The following is a 13,401-nucleotide window of genomic DNA, read 5'->3' as shown; positions in this document are numbered from 1 at the left end:
CTATCTCTCTCCCTCTCTGACCTCTCTCTCTATCTCCCTCTCTGACCTCTCTCTCTCCCTCTCTTACATCTCTCTCTCTCTCCCTCTCTGTCTTCTCTCTCTCTCCCTCTCTGACCTCTCACTCTCTCTCCATCTCTGACATCTCTATCCCTCTCTGAGCTCTCTCTCTCTCTCCCTCTCTGACCGCGCTCTCTCTCTTCCTCTCCATCTCCCTCTTTGACCTCTCTCTCTCTCCGAACTCTATCTCTCCCTCTCTGACCTTTCTCGCTCTCTCCCTCTCTGACGTCTCTCTCTCTCTCCCTCTCTGACGTCTCACTGTCTCTACCTCTGACCTGTCTCTCTCTCACCCTCTGACCTCTCTCTCTCTCCCTCTCTGACCTATCTCTCTCCCTCTCTGACTTCTTTCTCACACTCTCTCCCTCTTGACCTCTCTCCCTTTCTCTCCCTCACTGAAGTCTATCTCTCTCTCTCTCTCTCTCTCTCTGACCTCTATCTATCCATTTCTTACCTCTCTCTCTCTCTTCTTCTCTCTCCGCCTCTGACCTCTACTCTCTCTCCCTCGCTGACCTCACACTCTTCCTCTCCGAAATCTCTCCCTCCCTCTCTGACCTCACTCTGTGCATCTCTGAGCTCTCTCTCTCTCCCTCCCTCACTGAACTCATTCTCTCTCTCTCTCCCTCTCTGTCTTCTCTCTCTCTCCCTCACTGACATCTCTCTCTCTCTCTCTCCCTATCTGACCTATCTCTCTCCTTCTCTGAATTCTCTCTCTCTCTCTCCCTCTCTGACCTCTCTCTCTCCCTCTCTTACATCTCTCTCTCTCTCCCTCTCTGTCTTCTCTCTCTCTCCCTCTCTGACCTCTCAATTTCTCTCCATCTCTGTCATCTCTATCCCTCTCTCACCTCTATCTCTCTCTCCCTCTCTGACCTCTCTCTTTCTCCGATCTCTATCTCTCCCTCTCTGACCTATCTCGCTCTCTCCGTCTCTGACTTCTCTCTCTCTCCCTCTCTGACGTCTCACTCTCTCTACCTCTGACCAGTCTCTCTCTCTCTCCCTTTGACCTCTCTCTCTCTCCCTCTCTGACCTACCTCTCTCCCTCTCTGACTTCTTTCTCACACTCTCTCCCTCTCTGACCTCTCTTACTCCCTCTCTCACCTCTCTCCCTTTCTCTCCCTCCTGAAGTCTATCTCTCTTTCTCCCTCTGACCTCTATCTCTCCATTTCTTACCTCTCTCTCTCTCTCTCTTCCTCTCTCAACCGCCTCTGACCTCTACTCTCTCTCCCTCTCTGATCTCACACTTTCCCTCTCCGAAATCTCTCCCTCCCTCTTTGACCTCACTCTGTGCATCTCTGAGCTCTCTCTCTCTCCCTCCCTCACTGAACTCACTCTCTCTCTCTCCCTCTCTGACATTTCTCTCTCTCTCTTCTTCTCCCTCTTCCCCTTTGACCTCTCTCTCTCCCACTCTGACCTCACTCTCTCCCTCTCTGATATCTCTCTCTCCTCATCTGACCTCTCTTTCCCTCACTGACCTCTCTCTCTCTCTCTCACTACCTCCCTGACGTCTCTCTCTCTGCCTCTCCGACCTCTCTCTCTCTCTCTCCCTCTGACCTCTCTCTCTCTCTCTACCTCTCTGACCTCACTATCTCTCGTCCGCTGTGACATCTCTCTCTCTCTCCCTCTCTGACTTCTCTCTCTCCCTCTCTGACCTCTCTCTCTCTACCTCTGTGACCTCTCTCTCTCTCCCTCTCTGACCTCTGTCTCCCTCTCTGAACTCTATCTCTCCCTCTCTGACCTATCTCGCTCACTCCCTCTCTGACGTCTCTCTCTCTCTCCCTCTCTGACGCCTCACTGTCTCTACCTCTGACCTGTCTCTCTCTCACCCACTGACCTCTCTCTCTCTCCCTCTCTGACCTACCTCTCTCCCTCTCTGACTTCTTTCTCACACTCTCTCCCTCTCTGACCTCTCTTACTCCCTCTCTGACCTCTCTCCCTTTCTCTCCCTCACTGAAGTCTATCTCTCTCTCTCTCTCTCTCTCTGACCGCTATCTCTCCATTTCTTACCTCTCTCTCTCTCTTCCTCTCTCAACCGCCTCTGACCTCTACTCTCTCTCCCTCTCTGATCTCACACTCTCCCTCTCCGAAATCTCTCCCTCCCTCTCTGACCTCACTCTGTGCATCTCTGAGCTCTCTCTCTCTCCCTCCCTCACTGAACTCACTCTCTCTCTCTCTCCCTCTCTGTCTTCTCTCTCTCTCCCTCACTGACATCTCTCTCTCTCTCTCCCTATCTGACCTATCTCTCTCCCTTTCTGACCTCTCTCTCTCTCTCCCTCTCTGACCTCTCTCTCTCCCTCTCTTACATCTCTCTCTCTCTCCCTCTCTGTCTTCTCTCTCTCTCCCTCTCTGACCTCTCAATTTCTCTCCATCTCTGACATCTCTATCCCTCTCTCACCTCTATCTCTCTCTCCCTCTCTGACCTCTCTCTTTCTCCGATCTCTATCTCTCCCTCTCTGACCTATCTCGCTCTCTCCCTCTCTGACTTCTCTCTCTCTCCCTCTCTGACGTCTCACTCTCTCTACCTCTGACCAGTCTCTCTCTCTCTCCCTCTGACCTCTCTCTCTCTCCCTCTCTGACCTACCTCTCTCCCTCTCTGACCTCTTTCTCACACTCTCTCCCTCTCTGACCTCTCTTACTCCCTCTCTGACCTCTCTCCCTTTCTCTCCCTCACTGAAGTCTCTCTCTCTCTCTCTCTCTCTCTGAACTCTATCTCTCCATTTCTTACCTCTCCCTCTCTTTTCCTCTCTCAACCTCCTCTGACCTCTACTCTCTCTCCCTCTCTGATATCACACTCTCCCTCTCCGAAATCTCTCCCTCCCTCTCTGACCTCACTCTGTGCATCTCTGAGCTCTCTCTCTCTCCCTCCCTCACTGAACTCACTCTCTCTCTCTCTCCCTCTCTGACATTTCTCTCTCTCTCTTCTTCTCCCTCTTCCCCTTTGACCTCTCTCTCTCCGTCTCTGACCTCACTCTCTCCCTCTCTGATATCTCTCTCTCCTCATCTGACCTCTCTTTCCCTCACTGACCTCTCTCTCTCTCTCTCACTACCTCCCTGACGTCTCTCTCTCTGCCCTTCCGACCTCTCTCTCTCTCTCTCTCTCTCCCTCTGACCTCTCTCTCTCTCTCTACATCTCTGACCTCACTATCTCTCGCCCGCTGTGACATCTCTCTCACTCTCCCTCTCTGACTTCTCTCTCTCCCTCTCTGACCTCTCTCTCTCTACCTCTGTGACCTCTCTCTCTCTCCCTCTCTGACCTCTGTCTCCCTCTCTGAACTCTCTCTTCCTCTCTGACCAATTTCCCCCCCTCCCTCTCTAAGCTCTCTCTCTCTCCATCTCTGACCTCTCTCTATCTCTCTCCCTCTGACCTCTCTCTCTCTCTCTCCCTCTGACCTCTCTATCTCTCTCCCTCTCTGACCTCGCTCTATCTCTACCTCCACGACCTGACTCTCTCTCTCCCTCCCTGAAATCTCTCCCTCTGTCCCTGTGATCTCTCTCTCTCAATTCCGCTGACTTCTCTCTCTCTCTCCGTCTCTGACCTTTCTCTCTCTCCAACACTGACCTCTCTCTCTTCCTCTCCCTCTACCTCTCTGACCTCTCTCTCTCCCTCTCTGACCTCTTGCACTCCTATCTGACCTCTCTCACTCTCCGACCTCTCTCTATTCGTCTCCGACCTGTCTCTGGCTCTCTGATTTCTCTCTCTCTAATTCTCTGACATATCTCTCTTTCTACCTCTCTCCTGCTCACCCACCCCCTCTGACCACTTTCTCTCTCCCTCTCTGACCTCTCTCTCTCTCTCTCTCTGCCTCTCTGACCACTCTCTCTCCTTCTCTGACCTCTCTCTCTCACTCTCTCTCCCTCTCTGTCCTCTCTCTTTATCCTTCTCTGACATCTCTCTCTCTCTCTCCTTCTCAGAGCTCCATCTCTCCCTCATTGACTTATTTCTCTCTCTCCCTCTCGAACATCTCTCTCTCCATCTCTCACCTCTCTCCGGCTCTCTCCCTCTGACCTCTCTCTCTCTCCCTCTGACCTCTCCCTCTCTCCCTCTGACCTCTCTCTTTGTCTCCCTCTCTGACATCCTTCTCCTCCTCTATGTCCTCTCTCTCCCCCTCTGACCTCTCTCTCTCACTCTCGCCCTCTCCCTCTCTGACCTCTCTCTCTATCCCTTTCTGACCTCTCTCTGTCTCTCTCCCTCTGACCTCTCTCTCACTCTCTGTCCCTTTCTGACCTCTCTCTCTCTCCCTCTCTGACATCTCTCACTCTCTCCCTGAACTCTCTCTCACTCTCCCTTTCTAACCACTCTCTCTCTCTCTGACATCTCTTTCTCTCTCTCCCTCTGACGTCTCTCTATCTCTCCCTCTGACCTCTCTCTCCCTCTCTGACCCCTCTCTCTCTTGCACTCTGACTTCTCTCTTTCTCCATCTCTAACTTCTATTTCTCTCTCCCTCTCTGACCTCTCACGCTCTCTCTCTCTTCCTCTCTGACCTCTCTCTCCATCCCTCTCTGACCATTCTCACCCTCTCTGACCTCTCTATCTCTCTCCAACCTCTATCTCTCCCTCTCTGACCTATCTCGCTCTCTCCCTCTCTGACTTCTCTCTCTCTCACTCTCTGACCTCTCAATCTCTCTCCCTCTGACCTGTCTCTCTCTCTCTCCCTCTCAACTCCCTCTCTCTCCCTCTCTGACCTCTCTCTCTCTCTCCCTCTCTGACCTCTCCATCTCTCCCTCTCTGACTTCTCTATCTCTGCCTCTCTGTTCTCTCACTCTCCTTCTCTGTCATCTCTCTCTATCTCTCTCTCCCCCTCTGATCTACCTCTCTCGCTCTCTGACCTCTCTCTCACTCTCTCCCTCTCTGACCTTTCTCTCTCTCCGTCTCTCACTCTCTGACCTCTCTCTCTCCTTCACGGAACTCTCTCTCTCTCTCTCTCCCTCTCTGACCTCTATCTCTCCCTCTCTGACCTCTTTCTCTCTCACTTCGTCTCCCTCTCCCCCTCTGACCTCTCTCTCTCTCCCTCTCTGACCTCACTCTCTCCCTCTCTGACATCTCTCTCTCTCTCTCTCTCTGACCTCTCTTTCTCTCCCTCACTGAACTCTCTCTCTCTCTCTCTCCTCCTCTCTGACCTCTATCTCTCCCTCTCTGAGCTCTTTCTCTCTCACTTCGTCTCCCTCTCCCCCTCTGACCTCTCTCTCTCTCCCTCTCTGACCTCGCTCTCTCTCTCCCTGTCTCACCTCTCTCTCTCTCCCTCTCTGACCTCTCTCTCCCTCCCTCTCTGACCTGCCTCTCTCCCCCTCTGACCTCTCTCTCTCTCTGTCCCTTTCTGACCTCTCTCTCTCTCGCTCTCTGACCTCTCTCTCTCCCTGAACTTTCTCTCACTCTCCCTTTCTAACCTCTCTCTCTCTCCCTCTCTGACTTCTTTCTCTCTCACCCTCTCTGAAATCTCTCTCTTTCTGACCTCCCTCTCTCCCTCTCCCTCTCTGACCTCTCTCTTTCCCTCTCTGACCTCTCTCACTTTCTCCCTCTCTGACCTCTCTCTCTCTTCCTCTCCCTCTCTTCTCTGACCTCTCTCTCTCTCTCCAACCTCTATCTCTCCATCTCTGACCAATCTCGCTCTCTCCCTCTCTGGTTTCTCTTTCTCTCCCACTCTGACCTCTCACTCTCTCTTCCTGTGACCTGTCTCTCTCTCTCCCTCTGACCTCTATCTCTCTCCCTCTCTGACCTCGCTCTCTCTCCCTCTGACCTCTCCCTCTCTCCCTCTGACCTCTCTGTCTATCTCTCCCTCTCTGACATCCCTCTCCCCCTCTTTGTCCTCTGTCTCTCTCTCACTCTCTGACCTCTCTCTCTCACTCTCCCCCTCTCCCTCTCTGACCTCTCACTCTATCCCTCTCTGACCTCTCTCTCTCTCTCTCCCTCTCTGAGCTCTATCTCTCCCCCTCTGACATATTTTTCTCTCTCCCTCTCTGACCTCTCTCTCTCTCTCTTCCTCTCCCTCTCCCCTTACCTCTCTCTCTCTCCCAATCTGATCTCATTCTCTCGCTCTCTGACCTCACTCTCTCCTTCTCTGACATTTCTATCTCCCTCTCTGACCTCTCTCTCCCTCTCTGACCACTCTCTCTCTCTCTTCCTCTCAGTTCTCTCTCCCTCTCTCTCACTCTCTGACCTCTCTCGTAGTCTTTTTCTCTGAACTCTCTCTCTCTCTCACTCTATGAACTCTCTCTCTCGCTCTCTGATCTCTCTCTCTCTCTCTCCCTCTCTGAGCTCTATCACTCCCTCTCTAACCTCTCTCTCTCTCCCTCTCCGACCTCTCTCTCTCTCTCTCCCTCTGACGTCCCTCTATCTCAACCTCTGACCTCTCTCTCTCTACATCTCCGATCCCTCTCTCTCTCCCCGTCTCTCTCTCTCTCTGACTTCTCTCTCTCTCTCTAACATCTATTTCTCTCTCCCTCTCTGACCTCAATCTCTCTCTCTCTGACCTCTCTCTCTCTCTCCCTCTCTGACCTCTCTCTCTCTCTCCCTCTCTTACACCTCTCTCTCTCTCCCTCTCTGTCTTCTCTCTCTCTCCCTCACTGACATCTCTCTCTCTCTCTCCCTATCTGACCTATCTCTCTCCCTCTCTGACCTCTCTCTCTCTCTCCCTCTCTGACCTCTCTCTCTCCCTCTCTTACATCTCTCTCTCTCTCCCTCTCTGTCTTCTCTCTCTCTCCCTCTCTGACCTCTCTCTCTCTCTCCCTCTCTGACCGCGCTCTCTCTCTTCCTCTCCATTTTCCTCTCTGACCTCTCTCTCTCTCTGAACTCTATCTCTCCCTCTCTGACCTATCTCGCTCTCTCCATCTCTGACGTCTCTCTCTCTCCCTCTCTGACTTCTTTCTCACACTCTCTCCCTCTCCGACCTCTATAACTCCCTCTCTGACCTCTCTCCCTTTCTCTCCCTCACTGAAGTCTATCTCTCTCTCTCTCTCTCCCTCTCTGACCTCTATCTCTCCATTTCTTACCTCTCTCTCTCTTCCTCTCTTTCTGCCTCTGACCTCTACTCTCTCTCCCTCTCTGACCTCACTCTCTCCCACTCCGAAATCTCTCCCTCCCTCTCTGACCTCACTCTGTGCATTTCTAAGCTCTCTCTCTCTCCCTCCCTCACTGAACTCACTCTCTCTCTCTCCCTCTCTCTCTCTTCTTCTCCCTCTTCCCCGTTGACCTCTTTCTCTCTCCCTCTCTGACCTCACTCTCTCTCTCTCTGACATCTGTCTCTCCTCATCTGACCGCTCTTTCCCTCACTGACCTCTCTCTCTCTCTCTCACTACCTCCCTGACCTCTCTCACTCTGCCTCTCCGACCTCTCTCTCTCTCGCTCTCTCCCTCTGACCTCTCTCTCTCTCTCTACCTCTCTGACCTCACTATCTCTCGCCCGCTCTGACATCTCTCTCTCTCTCCCTCTCTGACTTCTCTCTCTCCCTCCCTGACCACTCTCTCTCTACCTCTGTGACTTCTCTCTCTCACCCTCTCTGACCTCTGTCTCCCTCTCTGAACTCTCTCTCTCGCTCTCTGACTTATTTCTCGCCCTCCCTCTCTAAGCTCTCTCTCTCTCCATCTCTGACTTCTCTCTATCTCTCTCCCTCTGACCTCTCTCTCTCTCTCTCTCTCTCTCACTCTGACCTCTCTATCTCTCTCCCTCTCTGACCTCGCTCTATCTCTACCTCTACGACCTGACTCTCTCTCTCCCTCCCTGAAATCTCTCCCTCTGTCCCTCTGATCTCTCTCTCTCAATTCTGCTGACTTCTCTCTCACTCTCCCTCTCTGAACTTTCTCTCTCTCCAACACTGACCTCTCTCTCTTCCTCTCCCTCTACCTCTCTGACCTCTCTCTCTCCCTCTCTGACCTCTTGCACTCCCTATCTGACCTCTCTCACTCTCCGACCTCTCTCTATTCGTCTCCGACCTGTCTCTCGCTCTCTGATTTCTCTCTCTCTAATTCTCTGACATAACTCTCTTTCTATCTCTCTCCTGCTCACCCTCCCCATCTGACCACTTTCTCTCTCCCTCTCTGACCTCTCTCTCTAAATCTCTCCTGCTCCCCCCTCTCTGACCTCTCTCTCTCTCTCTCCCTCTCTGACCTCTCTCTCTCCTTCTCTGACCTCTCTCTCTCACTCGCTCTCCCTCTCTGTCCTCTCTCTTTATCCCTCTCTGACATCTCTCTCTCTCTCTCCCTCTCAGAACTCCATCTCTCCCTCAGTGACTTATTTCTCTCTCTCCCTCTCGAACATCTCTCTCTCCATCTCTCACCTCTCTCCGGCTCTCTCCCTCTGACCTCTCCCTCTCTCCTTCTGACCTCTCTCTCTGTCTCCCCCTCTGACATCCTTCTCCTCCTCTATGTCCTCTCTCTCCCTCTCTGACCTCTCTCTCTCACTCTCGCCCTCTCTCTCTCTGACCTCTCTCTCTATCCCTTTCTGACCTCTCTCTGTCTCTCTCCCTCTGACCTCTCAGTCTCTCGCTCATTGACCTCTCGCTCTCTCTCTCCCGCTCTGTGCTCTATCTCTCCCTCTCTGACCTATTTTTCTCTCTCCCTCTCTGACCTCTCTCTCTTTCTCTCTCTCTCCCTCTCTGACTTCGCTCTCTCTCTCCCTGTCTCACCTCTCTCTCTCTCCCTCTCTGACCTCTCTCTCTCTCCCTCTCTGACCTGCCTCTCTACCCCTCTGACCTCTCTCTCTCTCTCTGTCCCTTTCTGACCTCTCTCTCTCCCTCTCTGACCTCTCTCTCTCTCTCCCTGAACTCTCTCTCACTCTCCCTTTCTAACCTTTCTCTCTCTACCTCTCTGACGCCTCTCTCTCTCTCTCTAGCACTCTGACTTCTCTCTTTCTCCCTCTCTAACATCTATTTCTCTCTTCCTCTCTAACATCTATTTCTCTCTCTATCTCTGACCTCTCACTCTCTCTCTCTCTTCCTCTCTGACCTCTCTCTCACTCCCTCTAAGACCTTTCTCTCCCTCTCTGACCTCTCTATCTCTCTCCAGCCATTATCTCTCCCTCTCTGACCTATCTCGCTCTCTCCCTCTCTGATTTCTCTCTCTCTCACTCTCTGACCTCTCAATCTCTCTCCCTCTGACCTGTCTTTCTCTCTCCCGCTGAATTCTCTCTCTCTCCCTCTCTGACCTCTCTCTCTCTCTCCCTCTCTGACCTCTCCATCTCTCCCTCTCTGAATTCTCTATCTCTTTTACTCTGTTCTCTCACTCTCCTTCTCTGTCATCTCTCTCTATCTCTCTCTCCCCCTCTGATCAACCATGCTCGCTCTCTGACCTCTCTCTCACTCTGTCTCCCTCTCTGACCTCTCTCTCTCTCCGTCTCTCACTCTCTGACCTCTCTCTCTCCCTCACTGAACTCTCTCTCTCTCTCTATCTCTCTGACCTCTATCTCTCCCTCTCTGACCTCTACTCTCTCACTTTGTCTACCACTCCACCTCTGACCACTCTCTCTCTCTCTCTCTGACCTCACTCTCTCCCTCTCTGACATCTCTCTCTCTCTCTCTCTGACCTTTCTCTCACTCCCTCACTGAACTCTCTCTCTCTCTCTCTCCCTCTCTGACCTCTATCTCTCCTTCTCTAAACTCTTTCTCTCTTGCTTCGTCTCCCTCTCCCCCTCTGACCTCTCTCTCTCTCCCTCTCTGACCTCTCTATGTCTCTCTCCCTCCCTAACATCTCTCTCTCTGCTTCTCCGTCCTCTCTCTCTCTCACACTCTCCCTCTGACATATCTCTCCCTCTCTGACCCCTCTCTCTCTCTCTACCTCTCTCTGTCTCTTGCTCTCTGACTTCTCTCTCTCTCTCTCGCTGCCATCTATTTCTCTCTCCCTCTCTGACCTCAATCTCTCTCTCTCTGTCCTCTCTCTCTCTCCCTCTCTGACCTCTCTCTCTCTCTCCCTCTCTGTCTTCTCTCTCTCTCCCTCACTGACATCTATCTCTCTCTCTCTCCCTATCTGACCTATCTCTCTCCCACTCTGATCTCTCTCTCTCTCTCTCCCTCTCTGACCTCTCTCTCTCCCTCTCTTACATCTCTCTCTCTCTCTCTCCCTCTCTGTCTTCTCTCTCTCTCCCTCTCTGACCTCTCACTCTCTCTCCATCTCTGACATCTCTATCCCTCTCTGACCTCTCTCTCTCTATCCCTCTCTGACCGTGCTCTCTCTCTTCCTCTCCATCTCCCTCTCTGACCTCTCTCTCTCACCGAACTCTATCTCTCCCTCTCTGACCTATCTCGCTCTCTCCGTCTCTGACGTCTCTCTCTCTCCCTCTCTGACTTCTTTCTCACACTCTCTCCCTATCTGACCTCTCTTACTCCCTCTCTGACCTCTCTCCCTTTCTCTCCCTCACTGAATTCTATCTCTCTCTCTCTCTCTCTCTCTCCCTCTCTGACCTCTATCTCTCCATTTCTTACCTCTCTCTCTCTCTTCATCTCTCTCCACCTCTGACCTCTACTCTCTCTCCCTCTCTGACCTCACTCTCTCCCTCTCTGACATCTCTCTCTCCTCATCTGACCTCTCTTTCCCTCACTGACCTCTCTCTCTCTCTCTCTCACTACCTCCCTGACCTCTCTCTCTCTGCCTCTCCGACCTCTCTCTCTCTCGCTCTCTCCCTCTGACCTCTCTCTCTCTCTACCTCTCTGACCTCACTATCTCTCGCCCGCTCTGACATCTCTGTCTCTCTCGCTCTCTGACTTCTCTCTCTCTCCGTCTCTCACTCTCTGACCTCTCTCTCTCCCTCACTGAACTCTCTCTCTCTCTCTCCCTCTCTGACCTCTATCTCTCCCTCTCTGACCTCCTTCTCTCTCACTTTGTCTCCCACTCCCCCTCTGACCACGCTCTCTCTCCCTTTCTGACCTCACTCTCTCCCTCTATGACATCTCACTCTCTCTTCTCTCTGACCTCTCTCTCTCCCTCACTGAACTCTCTCTCTCTCTCTCTCTCCCTCTCTGACCTCTATCTCTCCCTCTCTGAACTCTTTCTCTCTCACTTCGTCTCCCTCTCTGCCCTGACCTCTCTCTCTCTCCCTCCCTGACCTCTCTCTCTCTGCTTCTCGGTCCTATCTCTCTCTCACTCTCTCCCTCTGACATATGTCTCCCTCTCTGACCCCTCTCTCTTTCTCCCTCTCTCTCTCTCTCGCTCTCTGACTTCTCTCTCTCTCTCCCTCTCTGACCTCTATCTCTCCCTCTCTGACCTCTTTCTCTCTCACTTTGTCTCCCATTCCCCCTCTGACCACTCTCTCTCTCCCTTTTTGACCTCACTCTCTCCCTCTCTGACATCTCTCTCTCTCTCTCTCTGACCTCTCTCTCTCTCTCCCTCACTGAACTCTCTCTCTCTCTCTCTCTCCCTCTCTGACCTCTATCTCTCCCTCTCTGACCTCTTTCTCTCTCACTTCATCTCCCTCTCCCCCTCTGACCTCTCTCGCTCTCCCTCTCTGACCTCTCTATCTCTCTCTCCCTCCCTGACGTCTCTCTCTCTGCTTCTCCATCCTCTCTCTCTCTCACTCTCTCCCTCTGACATATCTCTCCCTCTCTGACCCCTCTCTCTTTCTCCCTCTCTCTCCCTCTCTCTCTCTCTCGCTCTCTGACTTCTCTCTCTTTCTCTCTCTCTACCATCTATTTCTCTCTCTCTCTGACCTCAATCTCTCTCTCTCTGACCTCTCTCTCTCTCCCTCTCTGACCTCTCTCTCTCTCTCTACCTCTCTTACAGCTCTCTCTCTCTCCCTCTCTGTCTTCTATCTCTCTCCCTCACTGACATCTCTCTCTCTCTCTCCCTATCTGATCTATCTCTCTCCCTCTCTGACCTCTCTCTCTCTCTCCCTCTCTGACTCTCTATCCCTCTCTTACATCTCTCTCTCTCTCCCTCTCTGACCTCTCACTCTCTCTCCATCTCTGACATCTCTATCCCTCTCTGACCTCTCTCTCTCTCTCCCTCTCTGACCGCGCTCTCTCTCTTCCTCTCCATCTCCCTCTCTGACCTCTCTCTCTCCGAACTCTATCTCTCCCTCTCTGACCTATCTCGCTCTCTCCGTCTCTGACGTCTCTCTCTCTCCCTCTCTGACTTCTTTCTCACACTCTCTCCCTCTCCGACCTCACTTACTCCCTCTCTGACCTCTCTCCCTTTCTCTCCCTCACTGAAGTCTATCTCTCTCTCTCTCTCTCTACCTCTCTGACCTCTATCTCTCCATTTCTTACCTCTCTCTCTCTCTCCCTCTCTCTCCGCCTCTGACCTCTACTCTCTCTCCCTCTCTGACCTCACACTCTCCCTCTCTGAAATCTCTCCCTCCCTCTCTGACCTCACTCTGTGCATTTCTAAGCTCTATCTCTCTCCCTCCCTCACTGATCTCACTCTCTCTCTCTCTCCCTCTCTGACATTTCTCTCTCTCTCTTCTTCTCCCTCTTCCCCTTTGACCTCTTTCTCTCTCCCTCTCTGACCTCACTCTCTCCCTCTCTGACATCTCTCTCTCCTCATCTGACCTCTCTTTCCCTCACTGACCTCTCTCTCTCTCTCTCACTACCTCCCTGACCTCTCTCTCTCTCTCTCTCCCTCTGATGTCCCTCTATCTCAACCTCTGACCTCTCTCTCTCTCCATCTCCGATCCCTCTCTCTCTCCCCGTCTCTCTCTCTCTGACTTCTCTCTCTCTCTCTAACATCTATTTCTCTCTCCCTCTCTGACCTCAATCTCTCTCTCTCTCTGACCTCTCTCTCTCTCCCTCTCTGACCTCTCTCTCTCTCTCCCTCTCTTACATCTCTCTCTCTCTCCCTCTCTGTCTTCTCTCTCTCACCCTCACTGACATCTCTCTCTCTCTCTCCCTATCTGACCTATCTCTCTCCCTCTCTGACCTCTCTCTCTATCTCCCTCTCTGACCTCTCTCTCTCTCTCCCTCTCTGTCTTCTCTCTCTCTCCCTCTCTGACCTCTCACTCTCTCTCCATCTCTGACCGCGCTCTCTCTCTTCCTCTCCATCTCCCTCTTTGACCTCTCTCTCTCTCCGAACTCTATCTCTCCCTCTCTGACCTTTCTCGCTCTCTCCGTCTCTGACGTCTCTCTCTCTCTCCCTCTCTGACGTCTCACTGTCTCTACCTCTGACCTGTCTCTCTCTCACCCACTGACCTCTCTCTCTCTCCCTCTCTGACCTACCTCTCTCCCTCTCTGACTTCTTTCTCACACTCTCTCCCTCTTGACCTCTCTCCCTTTCTCTCCCTCACTGAAGTCTATCTCTCTCTCTCTCTCTCTCTCTGACCTCTATCTCTCCATTTCTTACCTCTCTCTCTCTCTTCTTCTCTCTCCGCCTCTGACCTCTACTCTCTCTCCCTCGCTGACCTCACACTCTTCCTCTCCGAAATCTCTCCCTCCC

This window comes from Carcharodon carcharias, chromosome 8 (assembly GCF_017639515.1).
Source record: "Carcharodon carcharias isolate sCarCar2 chromosome 8, sCarCar2.pri, whole genome shotgun sequence".
Taxonomy (NCBI): Eukaryota; Metazoa; Chordata; class Chondrichthyes; order Lamniformes; family Lamnidae; genus Carcharodon; species Carcharodon carcharias.
This window is presented reverse-complemented; position numbering follows the sequence as displayed.